The following is a 17,840-nucleotide window of genomic DNA, read 5'->3' as shown; positions in this document are numbered from 1 at the left end:
AAATACATACAGTTGTATAACCATCACCACAGTCAAGATAGACAAGAGTTCTATCTTGTCAAAAAATTTCCCTGTTCCTTTTGTAGTCACTCATTCTCTCCATCCCAACCATGACAACAGTTTGTTTCCTAATCCTGAAATTTTGATAGTTGTAGGTTTTCATTTTGTCTTTTCATTTAAATTGTGTTCTATAGGTTTTTTTAAATTTTTCTTGAGACTTCCTGCCTTGGGCTCAGGTCATGATCCCAGGGTCCTGGGATCAAGTCCCATGTCAGGCTCCCTGCTCAGTGAGGAGCCTGCTTCTCCTCCTCTCTGCCTGGTGTTCTCACTCTCTCTCTGTCAAACAAACAAATAAATAAATTATTTTTAAAAAGTAAATAAAATTCACAATAATAGTATAATTTAAAAGTAACAGAGGTCATTATTAATAAGTTAAACAACACTTTGGGCAGCATCAAATGCCCAGAGAGATTAGAGCATTCAGAGCCTTGGCAGCTTCAGGACGCATGAGAAAAATTTTAGTGTAATTTCAGGTTTCACTGCTGGGCAGGCTTTCAGAGCAGTTTCCCTGATTTACTTAACCTCTCCTAACTTCCTATCATGATCTGGATTATAGGATTGAATAGGTAACTTGAAGAAGTGTTCAGACTAAAGGAGATACTACAGGGTGACTGGCTGGCTCAGTCTTGATCGTTGGGTCTGTAGTTCAAGCCCCATGTTGGGTACAGACTTACTTTAAAAAAGATTAAAGGAGATTGAAATTTAGAATATCACTTGTTTACATTAATTCTATAAACATTAATTTCCTACCCTCTATATCCTCTTTCCCAGAGAAAATATCTGTTCTGACTGATCCTTTTTTATTTATCATCTTAAAAACCAACAACAAGGGGTGCCTGGGTGGCTCAGTGGGTTGAGGCCTCTGCCTTTGGCTCGGTTCATGATCCCGGGGTCCTGGGATAGAGCCCTGCATCAGACTCTCTGCTTGGCAGGGAGCTGCTTCCTCCTCTCTCTCTCTGCCTACTTGTGATCTCTGTCTGTCAAATAAATAAAATCTTTAAAAAGAAAAAACCCAACAATAATTTACATACTCAATTCTCTTGACTTTAGGTGCAGGATTTCATTTCTATAATCATCATCATTATCATCATCATCACCATCACTGTCACCACCAAGAGTGATTGTTGAGTATACATGAGGAAGCTTAAATGACCTGTTCTTAATTCCTGGTGGCCCATGATATACATAAAAGGTCATAGTGTGTACAAAGTGTTGTCAAGTTTCTTTCATTATCTCCGCCCTCAAGGAGCCTTGTCAGACTTTTTTTTTTTTTTTTTTAACTGAATCACCTGAAACCCTACTCCCTGGTGGAATATGACATTTTTAAGACCACAAATGTAGTTTATCTGTTTGTATGCTGTGGTCCTTTGAAGGTTCACGGACCACTGTGATATCTATTGTAATATCTTTGAAAATTCTATCCCCAAGAACCAATCTTCAGCTCCCTGGGGGCTATATCACCTCTGTTGAGAATGCATGATGTATAGTAATTAGGGAAAAAGCTAGAATCCCATTCTTTCTTCATCCATCTCTGGATCTAGAAAATCTATCACATCTAGGTGCCCAGCCTGGATGGACCATCCACGGAGTCACACCCAGTGTTTATGGAGCACTGCTTGTGCACCTACTCTTGAAAAGACCAGTAGACCTCCAACCTCTTCCCTCTCTGAGAGAATATTTCCTTCTCTGTGTTTTCAGAGGCCCTTTCTTCCCTACAAGGTACAAGCAGCCCAATCATTTCCATAAATTTAAGTTTTCACAAAGGATGAAAGAAACACAGGCTTCAGACAGCTTCTGCTTCCAGTCCCCTCACTAACCTCCCCTGAAGAGGGGGAAGAGTCACCAAGCCTGGCTCCCTGCAGCAGGGAGGGTAAACACAAGGAGAACAGAAATTAACCACCTCAACAGAACATGTCCTGATACCTTTGTTAAAACTTGCCACCAGCAACTAACAGTACCCAGACTGCCAGGTCCCATCCCTGACTCTAGCAGTGGGCATGGGGAGCAATCTTTTTGTCATCTGTGTCTGTGCTTAGGAGCATGTACTTTGGAATAACATATATCTATGAAGAGAGAATAGTGATACCCCACTAGCAGGGCTATTGTGAGATTAAATACCACCACTAGCATGAAGACCCTGGATCTGGGCCCCTCAAAACAATCTGTTCCATAAATAGTAGCTATCTTTCCTCTTTGAATCAGGAAATTGGTCCTGACATTCTCTGTCACCCAGGTCCCCTTAACTAGATTGTACCTCAGAATCACTTTGGGGATCCATTTCTAAACCCTCACATGCATTTCTCTTGTTGGTAAAAATAAGACTTTCGTATTAAAGCCATTCAAATAATTAAGCTATAGTAATATGGTTCTAAGAAAATGAATATGCTCTTTGACAAATTCATATGTTCCTCTCCTAGGGTTGCTAGATTTAGCAAATAATGTACAGGATGCCCAGTTGAACTTGAATTTCAGATAAACAAAGTGACCTTGCATGTGAAATATTTACAGTAAAAATTATTTGTTAGCTACCTATAATTCAAATTTAACTTGGTGTCCTGATATTATCTGGCAACTGTATACAAGTAAGATGCTGTGGAGGAGAACCAAGGTGCCCCAGTGAACAGCTCCAGCTGAATCCCCCGCAACAACGAACACCAATGGCCCATGTGAGTGATTAGATGTCTCAGCTGAGTGGAAACTCCAGATGACTGCAGCCCCAGGTGACAAATATCACATGGAGCAGAAAACAACCTAGCTGAGGCCCGGTAGCCCACAGAATCCTGAGGGATAAAAATTGCTTATTGGTGGTGTTTGTTGAACAGAAATGGATATCCAACACATGTGCTTTGGGTGGTCTGTAATCATTGGGTAAAACAGGGATTTTCTTATTCTTGAAAGTTTGGTAGGACTTAGTTATAATTTTGGCTATGGTTAGTGTGTGAGTTTAAGTGTGGGTATAGAGTTTGAAAATTTCCTCAATTCCTTCTTGAATGGATTTCCAACAAAATTTTCATGATGTTTGACCTTCATCCTATTCTTGGAATTTAGAAATTTATTCCAACCCCCTTCTACAAGAAGAGACTCCCCTGCAATCATGCTTGTCAAGGAAATGACAGGGTAATGCTTCAAGCTGCTTCCTGAGATGCATGGAAAACCATATCCTCAGAAGGTGGCTTGGTGAGTACGTAATTAGAACAAGGACTATTTAGTCATCTCAAGAAGTTTTCTCAAAGAAACTGTCCCGAAAAACTTTTTCCTGCTACGGGGACAACCTTGCAAGGAACACACTCTTCTTGAATACACGCAGAACTCCTTCAACAGATAGCAGATATAGATGCATTGCAGTCCTTAACCTTTCTGAATGTCCCCATGCAGCACTGCTGGATAGTAATGTTTGCTCAGTTCTGGGGTTCATTAATAGGAAGCCTAATTCCCTTGTGGCAAACCTAAGCCACATTCTCCAATATCATCTTTATAAAAATAAAGTAGATATACTTTCCTTAATATTCTTTTTTCCCGTATTTTTTAGGTGGTTTAGAACCCAGATATGGAGAAGGGGTGTATTTTGAGCATCCCTTAAAAGCCCAAACATTTTGGACCAAGACCATAGGAACACTCGGGAAGAAAAGAAGACACAGAAGAGGGGAGAAGAGCTGGGAGTCTATTTTTAGACTCATCCTTGAGGGCAGAGGAAAATATGTGCTCCATAAGGGCAGCTTGCCAAAAGAGTTTTGAAGGGAGACTGCTTGGGTCCTACAACCCATTTGTCCTTCCAACCTCATTAATCAAGTAAGTGATTCTCTTTTTTTTTTTATTAAATATATTTTTTAAAGATTTTATTTATTTATTTGTCAGAGAGAGAGTGAGCGAGAGCGAGCATAGGCAGACAGAGTGGAAGGCAGAGTCAGAGGGAGAAGCAGGCTCCCTGCGGAGGGCAAGGAGCCCAATGTGGGACTCGATCCCAGGACGCCGGGATCATGACCTGAGCCGAAGGCAGCTGCTTAACCAACTGAGCCACCCAGGCGTCCCAAGTAAGTGATTCTCTTGAGAATGAAGCAAGTGTGTTTGGTTATAGATGTCTCTACACCTGGAAGAAAATATGGGAAATGGAGGATAAGAATTCTCCAGGAAAAAACAATGCATGGTACAACTGACTAGGTGTCTGCCTACTAATTGGCTGGTATAGTTTAGGGCTGCTTCCCTGAAATTACTCTGAGATTTCTGAAATGACATTATTTGCGTATGTATCTAGATCATTCAGTCACATTGCAGACAATCTTTCAGTTTTCTGCCTCAGATGGCTAACCGCTTAATATGGTCCTGATTTCTATATTTACCCTCCAAGGTCTAGTTTATCTTCAAGAACCCTAGGAAATCTCCCCTGGGCCTTGTGTATTGATAATACTACCCTAGTGTTTCTTCAAAAGAAGCAAAAGTCTTGAAGACAGTGACATGTTTTGTTCCATCAACAACAGCAGACTTCCACGAATTGTTCGGGTCCGAGTCTGGTGCCTCTAACTACTATGCTTTCTCACGTGGTGACCTGAAGAGCTTGCAACTCTGCGCGAGGGGGTGGAGCCGCGTGCAGAAGCTCTGCGAGTTGTGGAGGACCAGCCCACGCTTCGCGGTTGCCATAGAAACATGACGTCAATGTGGCGACCGTGACGACTTTTTAGTAGAGACGAACGTCCTTTCGATAGAAGAGCAGGGGTCCACCTTCAGGAATTTGGGGCTCTGTTGAAGGTGTTGGTCCCCGCGGTGGGGGCTGAACCGCCCCGGGGCGTGAGGAGACAAAGAACTCCAGATCCAAGCTGATTCCTTCCCGAGTTGGAAGTCGGAGCCACCGCTGTCTTGTAGGTAAAACCATGGGGATCTCGCCCCGCCCCAGTTAGTGTGAGTCCTGCTCGAGGGGATGCCATGGAGATGCTTTCATTTAAAGACAGGGGCGCGGGAGGTAAGACAAACAACGTCCCTGAGACCCAACTTTCCCGTCTGTAAAATGGGTATGAGAATGCTGCATTCACAGGATCGCTGAGAACAATCAGTGATACACACGAGCAAGCCCGTGGCCCGGTGGTTACTGTGGGATCATGAATGTATGAACTCAGGCCACTTCTTACTCCTTTTAGGCTTTGTTGTTGGAGGATAAATTAGGAAAGTAGGAGAAAAAGGCTCTTTGAGAAGCCCATTAAAACGTGGTTGTTACGATCACGATGCAGTTTGTATCAGTGTCATTGCCACTAACCCAGTGCCTGGCATGGTGCTGAGCACATACTTAAGCCAGTAAATCATAGTGATTTCTGGATCTGTCTCTTCCTGTGCAGCTCTTCATGAACTCATATCAGGTACTTGGAGAAGGCAGATTCCAAGGATCTGCGTCATGATGGCTGCTGAAGCTTCTACTCCAAATTCAAGGGCAGCAATCCTCAGGAGACCCCAACACTTCACTCTCCTGGTGAAAATTGATGCCTGGATCAAGTGAATGCATAGGTCTGAACAAAAGCATGATGTGGAATAGCTCTTGTGAGGTTCACAAACTAGTCTAAAAATAGCTATTTTGATCCCATCATGGCAGAAAAGGTTTAGCAGGTGGAATTCTATTCCTTCAGTGTCTACATGCTGTGTAGTAACTCTTGAGGTTTATCTTAAAGAAGCTTTTTTTTCCTGAAAAATAATTGTCTAGTTGATAAAGGAAGTTGGTGCTTTTTTCTTCTTCAAATTTTTACTTAAATTCTAGTTGTTAACATATAGTGTAGTATTGATTTCAGTAGAATTTAGTGATTCATCACTTAGATACAATACCCAGTGCCCATCACAGCAAGTGCCCTCTTCTTTTTTCTCTTATTCTATTTTATTTTATTTATGTATTTTTATTAACATATAATGTATTATTTGTTTCAGGGGTACTGGTCTGTGATTCATCAGTCAGCAGGTGCCGTCCTTAATACCCTTCACCCATATAGCCCATTCCCCACCCACCTCCCTCCCAACAATTCTCAGTTTGTTTTCTATCATTAAGTCTCTCATGGTTTGTTTCCCCCTCTTTTTTCCCTTCCCCTATGCTCATCTGTTTTGTTTCTTAATTCCACATATAAGTGAAATCATATTGTATTTGTTTTTCTCTCACTGACTTATTTCATTTAGCATAATACACTGTAGCTCCATCCTTGTCATTGTAAGTGGCAAGATTTCATTCTTTTTGATGGCTGAGTAATATTCCATTATATATGTGTATATGTGTATATATATATGCCACATCTTCTTTATCCGTTCATCAGTTGATGGACACTTGGGTTCTTTCCATAATTTGGCTATTGTTGATAATGCTGCTGTAAACATTGGGTGCCCCTTTGAATCAGTATTTTTGTAGCCTTTGGATAAATACCTCGTAGTGCAGTTGCTGGATCTCAAGGTAGTTCGATTTTTAACATAACGAGGAACCTCCATACTGTTTTTCTGAGTCTCTGCACTGGTTTGCATTCCCACTAACAAGAGGGTTCCCCTTTCTCAGCATCCTCGCCAACATCTGTTGTTTCCTGTGTTGTTCATTTTAGCTGTTCTGACTGGTGTGAAGTGATAGCTCATTGTAGTTATGAGTTGCATTTTCCTCATGATGAGTGGTGTTGAGCGTTTTTTCATGTGTGTGTTGGCCGTCTGGATGTCTTCTTTGGGAAAATGTTTATTCCTGTTTTTTGCCCATTTCTTAAGTGGATTATTTGGTTTTGGGGTATTGAATTTGATAAGTTCTTTGTAGATTTTGGTTACTAATCCTTTATCCAACATGTCATATGCAAATACGTTCTATTCCACAGGCTGCCTTTTAGTTTTATTGATTGTTTCCTTCACTTTAGCTTTTTATCTTGATGAAGTCCTAATAGTTCATTTTTGCTCTTGTTTCCCTTGCCTCTGGAGATGTGTCTAGTAAGAAATTGCTATAACCAAAGTATTTCCCAATATATATATTTTTCTGTATTTCCCTAAATATTTGGATATATTTCACTGGGAAATGATTATTTCTGTTTTGGTTGTATGTACCACGAACCAGTTTGACAAGACATAGTATGGTTGTGTTGATACTGTAAGAACATAATGGTGGGAATCTTTCATCTAATTAATTGCATTGCAGAATTATGAATGTATAAATATTCTACAAATACTTAATTCAGGTATGATTAACATGCAACATACTATACATATTTAAAGTTTTTGCTTTAATAAGTTTTAATATGTATGTACTTGTAAATCCAATACTACAGTCAAGATAATGAGCATATCCATCACCTTAAAAAGCTTCTTCATACCCCTTTGTAGTGCTCCATCAACCTCTCTCCAGTATTTCTGTCTTTGTTACTCTACCCCATTCCAGGCAACCCACTGATCTTCTGTCACTATGGATTAGTTATTTTCCCTATAATTTTATATGAATGGAATCATATTGTGTATTCTTTTTTGCCAGTCTTCTTTCCTTCAACCTAATTATTTCTAGATTTATCCATTTGTTACATATGTTAATAGTTCCTTCTTTTTTGTTGCCTAATACTCTGCTTTATGGATATGCCACAATTTGTTCTATCTGTTCACCTGGTAATGGATATTTGGATTATTTTCAATTTTATATTAATTTTATTTTCAATTTTATAAATATGAATATTTGGGTATAAGCCTTTGCTTGGGCATATGTTTTCTTTCTCCAGTACTTTCTCCAGTACTGAGGTGTATTTACTTAAAGAATTTGTAAAATTAACTTTGTAGGAGTGCTAAACTGTTTTTCCAACATGGTTGCACAATGTTTCATTGTCACCAGTAGTGTATGAGAGTTCCATCCTCCACAACTCTGTTAGGACTTGGTGTGGTCACTGTTTTTATTTTAGCCATTTTCAGGGTGTAGTGGGATTACTTTTCCCTAATGACTAATGATGTTCAAAATCTTTTCATTTGCTTATTTAACATTTTTATTCCTTCTTTGGTGGAGCATCTTTTCAGATCATTTGTCCACTTATTTATTGGAGTGTCTGTTTTCTTATTGACTTTGCAAGGTTTTTTTTTAAATTCTGGATACAAGTCTTTTATCAGATATAAGATTTGCAAATATTTTCTTGCAGTCAGAAGCTTGTCTTTTAATTCTCTCAAGAGTGCCTTTGAAAGAACAGAAGTTTTTAATTTTGAGGATGTCTACTTTTAATTTTTCAGTTATGGTTTTGATTTTGCTTTTGATGTCCTATCTAGGAAATCTTCATTTAACCTAAGACCACAAGAGTTTTTTCTTGTGTTTTCTTCTAGAAGTTTTATAGTTTTAGCTCTTGTACTTTTCTTAGTAATTCACTTTGAGTTGACTTTTGCATATGGTACAATATATATATGGATCACAGTTTATGTTTGTGTATATGGATACATACTTGTCCCAGAACCATTTGTTGAAAAGACTGTCCTTTCTTCTCTGAATTGCCTTTGTAGGTTTGTTGAAAACCAGTCATCTATATATGTGTGGGTATTTGTGGACTCTTCATTTTGTTCCTTTGATATACGTTTCTACCTTTGTCCCAGTATCACACTATATGGATTACTGTAGATTCATAATGAGTCTTGAAATAAGATAGCGCTTATTTTCCAACTTTCTTCTTTTTCAAAGTTATTTTCATAGTCTAGGCCCTTTGTATTTCCACATGACTTTTGAAAAAAGCCTGTCAATTTCTTCCAAAAAAAAGTAAGCTAGGATTTTTTAGAATTGTATCAAATCTGTAGATCACCATGGGGAGAATAGACATCTTAATGATAATGAGACTTCTGAACCCTGAAGATATGTCCTTCCTTTACTTAGGCTTTGTTTAATTTGTCTCAGCAATGTTTTATACTGTTCAGAGTATAGTCTTTACACATTTGTGGACATAGCTGTGCTACATAAATTACCTCAGTGTAGTTTATCCTTTTTTTAAAAAAAGATTTTATTTATTTATTTGACAAAGACAGAGAGAGATCACAAGTAGGCAGAGAGGCAGGCAGAGAGAGAGGGGGAAGCAGGCTCCCTGCTGAGCAGAGAGCCCAATGCGGGACTTGATCCCAGAACCCTGAGATCATGACCTGAGCCGAAGGCAGAGGCTTAACCCACTGAGCCACCCAGGCACCGCTAAGTTTATCCATTCTGATGCTGTTGTCAGTGGCATTATTTTTATTTTAAATCAGATTTGCCTATCCCCTCATCCCTCTCCCCTCTGGCAACTACCAGGTTTTTTCTCTGTATTTATGGGCCTGTTTCTGCTGCTTTTGTTCAGTCATTTTAAAAAAATATTCGACATATAAGTGAAATCATATGGTATTTGTCTTTCTCTGACTTACTTTGCTTGGTATAAAACTCTGTAGGTCCATCCATGTTTTGACAAATAGCAAGATCTCATTCTTTTTTATGGCCAAATAATATCTCATCGAGTGTGTGCTTGTGTGTGTGTGTTTCTATACGCCACATTTTCTTTATCCATTCTTCTATCAGCGGATACTTAGGTTGCTTTCATATCCTGGCTATTTTAAATAATGCTTCAGTAAACATAGGGATGCATATCTTTTTGAACTAGTATTTTCATTTGGGCATATAAATATCCAGTAGTGCAATTACTGGATTGTATGGCAGTTCTGTTTTTAAATTTTTGAGGAGCCTCCATACAATTTTCCACAGTGGCTGCACCAATTTACATTCTGACTAACAGTGCATGAAGGTTTCCTTTTCTCCATATCCTTGTCAATACTTGTTATTTCTTGTCTTTTTTAAAAGATTTTATTTATTTGAGAATGAGAGAGAGAGCATGAGAGGGAGAAGGTCAGAATGAGAAGCACACTCCCTGCTGAGCAGGGAGCCTGGTGCCAGACTCAATCCCCGGACTCAAGGATCATGATCTGAGCTGAAGGCAGTTGCTTAACCAACTGAGCCAGCTAGGTGCCCTGTCAATGGTAATTTTTAAAAGATTTTTATTTATTCATTTGAGAGAAAGAGTGAGAGAGAGCATAAAGAGAGCAGGGGAAAGAACAGAGGGAGAGGAAGAAATAGACTCCCCTCTGAGCAGGGAGCCAAATGTGGGGGGCTTGCTGCCAGGATCCCAGAATCATGCCAGGACCCCAGGATCATGACCTGAGTTGAAGGCAAATGCTTAACCAACTGAACCACCCAGGCGCCCCTCAATGGTAATACTTTTAAAAAAGATTTTATTTATTTATATGTCAGAGAGAGAGAGAGTACAAGCAGAGGGAGTGACGGGCAGAGGGAGAAGCAGGATCCCCGGTGAGCAAGGAGCTTGATGCAGGACTTGATCCCAGGACCCTGGGATCATGACCTGAGCCGAAGTTGGATGCTTATGTAACTGAACCACCCATTTGCCCTAATGGTAATATTTTTATTATACTTCTCAAGTATTATATTTTCACTGTACTGTCAGTAGCCAAATGTTGCCAGGAATCTTTTCAGTTGAAAACACAAGTTACTTTGGGCTGAAAAAGATACTTGATGCTTAGCACCTGTATTAGGGTTCTCCAGAGGAACAGAACCAATAGCATATTTATAGACAGAGATTTATTTTAAGAAATTGACTCATGAGATTGTGGAGTCCTGGCAGGTCCAAAATCTGATGGGAGGGCTGGCAGTCTGGGGACTCTGGAATGAGTTACAGTTGGAGTCTGAAGGCTGTCAGCTAGAGAAACATGAGAAGGTGAAGTTGTAGATAAATTCCAAAGGCAAGTCTGGCAGAATTCCTTCTGGCTCGGGGAGATCGGTCCTTTATGCTATTCAGGCCTTCAGGTGATTGAGTGAGGACCACCCACCTTATGGCTGGCTGCTTTACTGAAAGAATACCCATTTAAATGTTTATTTCTTTCAAAAGTCGTCTTACAGAAACAACCAGAATAATGTTTGATCAAATATTTGGTCATTGTGGCCTAGAGAAGTTGATGCATAAAATTTAAATTTTAAAATTTATCACCACAATATTCATTTGCCTAGATTTCCATATTAGCTTTTAGATATTATTGATAAAGTACTTAAACTGGGGAGAAAGTGTTCCAGAGAAAATTCTATAGGTCATCTCCAGAAAAATAATCACTAAAATGAAATAGATTAGTAGCGTTCAACCTTATATGTGTGGTTAAAATTGAATAGTGAAGTTTTCTTTCCCTATGCCCAAATAAATCCACCTCAATGAGTTCCTGGGTTCTTGAGTGGTAAGAAAAAGAGGGAGAGAATATGTATAACTCTGTGTGTGTGTGTGTGTGTGTGTGTGTGTGTGTGTGTGTGTGTGTTGCAGCTGGAAGGAATATTTCTTGTGAGGAATATATGTGGTGAATTACTATAAGTTATGTCAGTCCTCGGTTCCTAGCACATGTTAGGAGACAGATCAGGATGTTTGCTGTATGCTTTTTTCCCAGGTTTCCTTGGCCAGCACGGTTACCATGGTGACTCAGTGACTGCTGTGGGATTTGGTACAGCCTGAAAATCTGTTCATGATTCTCGCTTGAATCATTCATTACTATGATAGTTGTTAAATGTTGCTTTTATAATTCTATCATTCCTTCTAGATTTATTAATTGTTGTTCTGATGTTGGGTAGAGCTTCCTGCTCTCCCTTATGGTTTATTTATTTATTCATCCATTTATTTAACTACTCTGACTCATAGAGTCTTATGTTGCTGAAAAGGTCACCACCTAACATTATTTGTTTTGTTGATCATGTTGTCACAGAATTGGCCAGTGTTTGCCCCTTCAGGTTGGCTTCTGTGTCCGTTTGTTACCTCCCTAGAATTCTTTGAGCATGGACTTTGTTCTGTGAGCTTGAATATCTCCCAGTCTGTAGAAAGGAAGTAATGATGACCCCTCAGGGCATTGCTTTGAGGATTTAAAGAAAAAAAATCTGAAAATAATGACGTATAGCATGGGACATCTAGTAGACCCTCAGAATGTTAGTTCCTCATTCTAATTTTGCCTTCTTCATTCTGTCAACATAATGCCTCTGACATGAATATTCTATCATGACTACCAGATAGAATACTTGGACATGGAGCACCAAGTAGGGATGAGCCCCCATCTCCATAATGTGAGAGCTTCGGTCCCACTGCTGTGTGTGGGAGGGGGCTGTGGGATGGAGCTGGGGAAGAGGCACAGTGTCACTGCACAGCTTCTAGTGAACTGAGTGGGTATGGGCAAGCACGTACCCATTTCCCCTGTGTTTCATGTGTTTTCCCTTCCTCTTTTTTAAAAAGACTTTATTTATTTATTTGACAGATAGAGATCGCAAGTAGGCAGAGAGGCAGACAGAGAGAGAGGAGGAAGCAGGCTCCCTGCTGAGCAGAGAGCCTTATGTGGGGCTCGATCTCAGAACCCTGGGATCATGATTGGAGCCGAAGACAGGCTTTAACCCACTGAGCCACGCAGGCGCCCCTCCCTTCCTCTTACTTTTCTCTCTGTTCCATGTGCTGTCTATCCAGTGTTGTCAGCTTGATCCACCCATTATTAAATTTCCATCCATCTTTTAACTCAGTTTTTTTGTATCTTCTTAAAGATAATTGCCTAGATTTACCTTTCTTTAACAGATGTAAGGGGGTGCCTGGGTGGCTCAGTGGGTTAAAGCCTCTGCCTTCAGCTTAGGTCATGATCCCAGAGTCCTGGGACCGAGCCCCAAATCGGGCTCTCTGCTCGGCAGGGAGCCTGCTTCCTCCTCTCTCTTTCTGCCTGCCTCTCTGCCTACTTGTAATCTCTGTCTGTCAAATAAATAAATAAAATCTTAAAAAAAATTTCTTTAAAAGAAAAATCAGATATAAGGAGTAATGTTTTAATTCTGTAATTTCTTCTGCATATATTAGAATTCTATAAAACAAACTTCCTCTCAACAACTACGTGGTTACACTCAGGTATGGTCCACACAGAAGGGAAGGATGAATGCTTATTTCTTTTGTACTATTTCTGCTTTTTATAAATAATGAGTTGTTTCCCTTGGATCCTCCAAAGATGAACTGTGAATTTGCTATTTGTTTTTTATTTTTTGTTTTTCTTTAAGAGTGTCGTCATGAGTTCTAGATGCTTATATACTTGAGGTTGTAATCTACTGCAGCCATTAATGTTTTTGATGTTCAGTTGATCTATCTTAGGCCTGTGGGAGTCCCTTTGGGTTGACTTTTATCTCTTTGATATGCTTTCTGGTATGCGCTGTTTGGTCCAGGGTCATCTGCTATAATCCCTTCTTAACCCTAGAATCAGCTATTTCTTCAAGGAAGCCTGGTTCTTTTAGGGGTAAATATTTTTTTAGAGCACTCAGTCTGGGAACTAGAGATGCTCATTGCTACTGGGTTGGTCACTGTTGATTGTCCTTTTTACTACCTGGAACCTGTAAATATGTATTATATATTTTATGGGAATGTACATCATCTTCTTCCATCCTGGGCTTATAGGTTCCTCTGTCACCTTATAGGTAATCATTTTTCTCAACTGGGTTTTAACCTCCCAATTTTAAAAGATATAATAATTTACAATATATATTTATTAGTTTTTGTCCCTGTTCATTTGTAAAAAGGTGGCATATTCTACACCAGTGCTCTGCAATAAAAATTTCTGCAGAAATGAAAATGTTCTGTATCTGTTCTATCCAATTTGGTAGTCACTAGCTACATGTGGGTGTGTTTGGCAACTAAAATGTGGCTACTGGAACTGAGGAATTGAATTTTTAATTTCATTTAATAAAACTAATTTAAATATAGGGGCACCTGGGTGGCTCAGTTGGCTAAATGTCCAACTCTTGGTTTTGGCTCAGGTAATGATGTCAGGGTCCTGGGACCAAACCCTGGGTCCAGTGGGGACTCTGCTTCCCCCCTCTCTCTCCATCTGCCCCTCCCACTGCACTTGCTCTTTCTCTCTAAAATACATCTTAAAAAATTTAAATAGTCCTGTGTGTCTATGACTATCATATTGGACAGAAATAGATCTATATATTTTTCTGTACCTTGCTTTTTTTCACTAAACAATACAGCTATAGCACTATAGGGAGGGAGTCCTCATTGCTTTTCTTTTTTTTTCTTATTGCTTTTCAAGCTGCATAGTGTGCTAGGATATAGATGTGCCATAGTGTATTTATCCAGTCCCCTATTGGTGGACAGCTGTCTTATTTCTAGTTTTTTGCTGTTACGAATTTTTCAAACAAGGAATGACCTTGTTTGTAACTGATACCTTTTCATTTTTTGTATTATTTCTTTAGGATAGATTCTTTTTTTTTTAACTGCATTTTTTTATTAACATATAATGTATTATTAGCTCCAGGGGTACAGGTGTGTGCATCACCGGGTTTACACACTTCATAGCACTCACCATAGTAGGATAGATTCTTAAAAGAGAGATGACTGGTTCCAAGAGGAAATACACATGTCATTTTACTAGATAGCATCAAATCCCATCTACAGAGTTTGAACCATTTCATATTACCTTCAGTGATGCATGGGAATACTGATTTCCTCACATGCTAATTGGTGAGAAGAAATAGTTTTTTTTTTTTTTAATGTCTTATCATGAGTTAGGCTGAGCAATTTTTACATGTTTAAGACACTTTTTTTTGGTGAAATAGTTGTTTGTATGTATTGTCCCTTTTTCTTTCCTGGTGTTTTTTGGGGGTGTTTTGCCTTCATTTTTTTCATGACTCTGTATATTATGGATATAACCATTTGCGATGTAGGTTGTAAATATTTTTCCCAATTTGTAATTTTTCATTTTGCTTTTGCTTTTTTTGTTGTTTTTTTTTTGCCATGTAACTTTTATTTTTTATTTAAAGATTTTATTTATTTATTTGACAGAAAGAGAGGGTTAGAGTGAGAACACAAGCAAGGTGAGTGGGAGAGGGAGAAGCAGGCTTCCCGCTGAGCAGGGAGCCTGAAGCGGGGCTCAATTCCAGGACCCTGGGATCATGACCTGAGCCACAGGCAGGCACTTAATGACTGAGCCACCCAGGTGCCCCTGCCATGTAATTTTTAAATGAAATTAAATACATCACTTTTCCCCTAATTGCCTCTAAATTTGTAGGCATAGCTGGAAAAGTTCCCTCCACCTCCACGTTATAGAGGAATTTCAGTGGGTGTGCTTCTGTGGGCAGGAAGAGAGATGAGAGAAATGAATCATATTAGAGTGCCAGGCATAGGAGGAGCACTTAGGGGAGGTGACCATATTGTAAGAAATCTGTGAAAACCATGTTACTAAGTCAGGAGAACTAGATGGTGAAGTCAGGATCCTGGTCTTGGGCTTGTCTTCGAGAGCTCAGTCTCTCTTCTTTCTCCTGTGGATGTGTGTCCAGACCCCACACAACTGGGAGATGAGGTCTTTAGTGAAGTAGAAATTCCATGCCACCTTAGATGGATTCTTTGTAGGTCTAAATGAGAGGACCACCCTTCTAGTGATCAGGAGAAACACAAAATGATTTCCAAAATCTTCCACATAACTTGGCTATGGACTAAAGAGAAAGTAAAACCTTTAGTTTGCAACCATGAGAGAACCAATACCGAAACCACACAATTGTTATCTTGTCTTTCACTCTCTGTGAGATCTCCTCAGGAGAAGGTCGCAGTCTCTTAGTGATATTCAAGATGACGGAGGTGTGTGTTACAAATTGCCTTTTCCCAGCGTCCCAGGGAATAGCATCTCCCTGTTCAACCACCTTATTTCCTGCTTGGATGCTGGGTTTCCATCTTGACTCAGGGTCATGGTTGGGCTAAAGTTGCTTGGAATGGAGTCTGTTTAAGGCCATACCTCACCATTCCTGGGTTGGACACTAATATTCACCTTGTAGCCTGTGGGTATTTCTAGATCTCCAGTCTAGATATCAAGAGAGGGAAGATGTGGATGCAGATGTGGAATTGGATGGACAGTGCCTGTCACACAGCAGGCATCTGATTCACATTTAATTAACATGAGATGTAGGTATAAAGGCATAAGTAGGGTATAAAATGATGCATATATCCTTTCATTGTTTTTATATAAATGTTTTTATGTAAATGTTTTTCAAGGAGATTGGGATCACACCACAGTTACTGATTTTGTAATCTGCTGTGAAGAAAACATTTTTTTTCTGTTTCTAAACATTGTGTCTTTTTACTGGGAAAAAATAACCTGTAGAAAATGAAGAAAGATGCTTCTAAGTAGATGCGTGTGGTCCTGTAGTTGGTCATCTGTAAAATGGGCAAGTTGGTACTAACCTCACAGACTGCTATGAGGAGAAATGAACAAACCAACAGGAAATATCTGACATGTAATACTGTAAAACTTTGACACATATTCTGTGTTCTCTCCCCAGTAGAGGAGACGACTTTACCATGAACAACTCATAGAGACCACTGGGATTTGGAGCAGGAAAGCAAGTATATATCTTACGAGTATATATCCGGTATGTATTCTCTTTCAGAGCTTCTAAAGCAGACACACCCATTTTCTCACTTTATATGCTGTAGGAGCTCTAACAGAATCAGCAGATAGGATACTGTTTTTAGGCATATATATATATATTTTTACTCAGCTATGTTTGGTCTTGGAGTTCCCAGCCTCTGGCTAGCCCAAAACATTGTCAGGTGTCTCCTGAACCTGAAACATCTTCCCTTTTCCCAGGCCTTATTTTCAGGCTTTTATTCACATTGTTACTCACTGAGGCCTGTACATCTGCAGCCTGATCTGGGCCATCCTGGTGAGAGATGCAGTGACTGCAGGGAGTTCATTCTCTTGTATCTAGACTAATATCCACATCCCTACATTCACTGAGGGACCCATTCTGTTTTGAACTTGAGCTGATTTGTATTACATATGCTGGGCTGCATATATTTTCCTTTCCTTTTACTATTTTCATTGTGCAAAGAAGGTGCTTTAGAAGTGTTTTAATCCACGTACGTTGGTTGCCCTGGGCCCTGGGCTGAAGTAGCTGGTAACTAAACCTCCCCCCTGAATCCCGCTGGTGAAACATTTCCCTACTGGAAGCTGTGGGCTGAGAGCACTGGGCCATCTCATGCTCCCTCCCACATTCTCTCCACTGTAGGTTCCCACTTGGCTAACTGGGAGGTTAGACCCATGAGCCTGCTTTCAGTTCAAGGGGCTTTATTTGGAGAGAAGAGAAAGAAGCATGCTGTGAAACTACTTTCCTCTCATGACCTTTACCAAGTCCTGGGGAGTGGAGACATCAGAAGACTTCTCCAGTGTAAGATTTTTTTGAGCAGCATGCTCGCCTTTCCCCTAGGCATCTGTAGTGTCCCTTACACTGTCATGTAGATTCAAAAATTAGTTTTGAGACCGCCTAGTATGTAATTCCCTTGGTTTAGTGATGTTCCCCATTCTGAGGCTTAACCACTTTGCTATGGGGAAGTCTAGGGATATTTACTTATTCTTATTATTTTTTCACGCTCAAAACCAAGACAATTTTATGGTAGTTAAAAATGGATACTGCTCAAAAGGAAAAAAAATCGTTAAATACCCTTGGAAGTCTATTTTCCATGGATAAGCACTGTGATCATTTGTATTTTTTTTCAGAAATTTTACTATGCTTGTATAATCATGCATTTTTAAGCTTAGCAATGATATAACCATCTACTTACAGTTTTGTAAATTACTTTTTTATGATAAACACCATATTATTAAAGTGACTTCAAGCCAATCAGTATAAGCCCATATAATAATAAAAGTGACCCTAAGATCTCTAATGATGCATTCTGGCATGATAATAATGATAAGAAAGTCAGTATTATGACTGACTCCCTTTGTTCCCCATAGTGGTGTACATGATAAACCTATACTTA

At 39.6% G+C, this 17,840-nt stretch overlaps 1 long non-coding RNA gene across 3 annotated transcripts in view; it reads left to right on the top strand.

Annotated features, from left to right (window-relative positions):
* Nucleotides 1–4,751: 4,751 nt before the first annotated feature.
* LOC116583542 overlaps nt 4,752–17,840 on the top strand; it is a 36,554-nt gene continuing 23,465 nt past the window's right edge. The window contains exons 1-3 of one of the 3 annotated variants that reach the window (XR_004282771.1): nt 4,752–4,917; nt 16,358–16,447; nt 17,087–17,245. This is a non-coding gene — a long non-coding RNA (uncharacterized LOC116583542). Of the gene's footprint in view, nt 4,918–16,357; nt 16,448–17,086; nt 17,269–17,840 lie in introns of those variants that run through there. The other 2 variants (XR_004282772.1, XR_004282770.1) reach the window with 2 other exon arrangements.

This window comes from Mustela erminea, chromosome X, assembly GCF_009829155.1.
Source record: "Mustela erminea isolate mMusErm1 chromosome X, mMusErm1.Pri, whole genome shotgun sequence".
Taxonomy (NCBI): Eukaryota; Metazoa; Chordata; class Mammalia; order Carnivora; family Mustelidae; genus Mustela; species Mustela erminea.
This window is presented reverse-complemented; position numbering and strand designations above follow the sequence as displayed.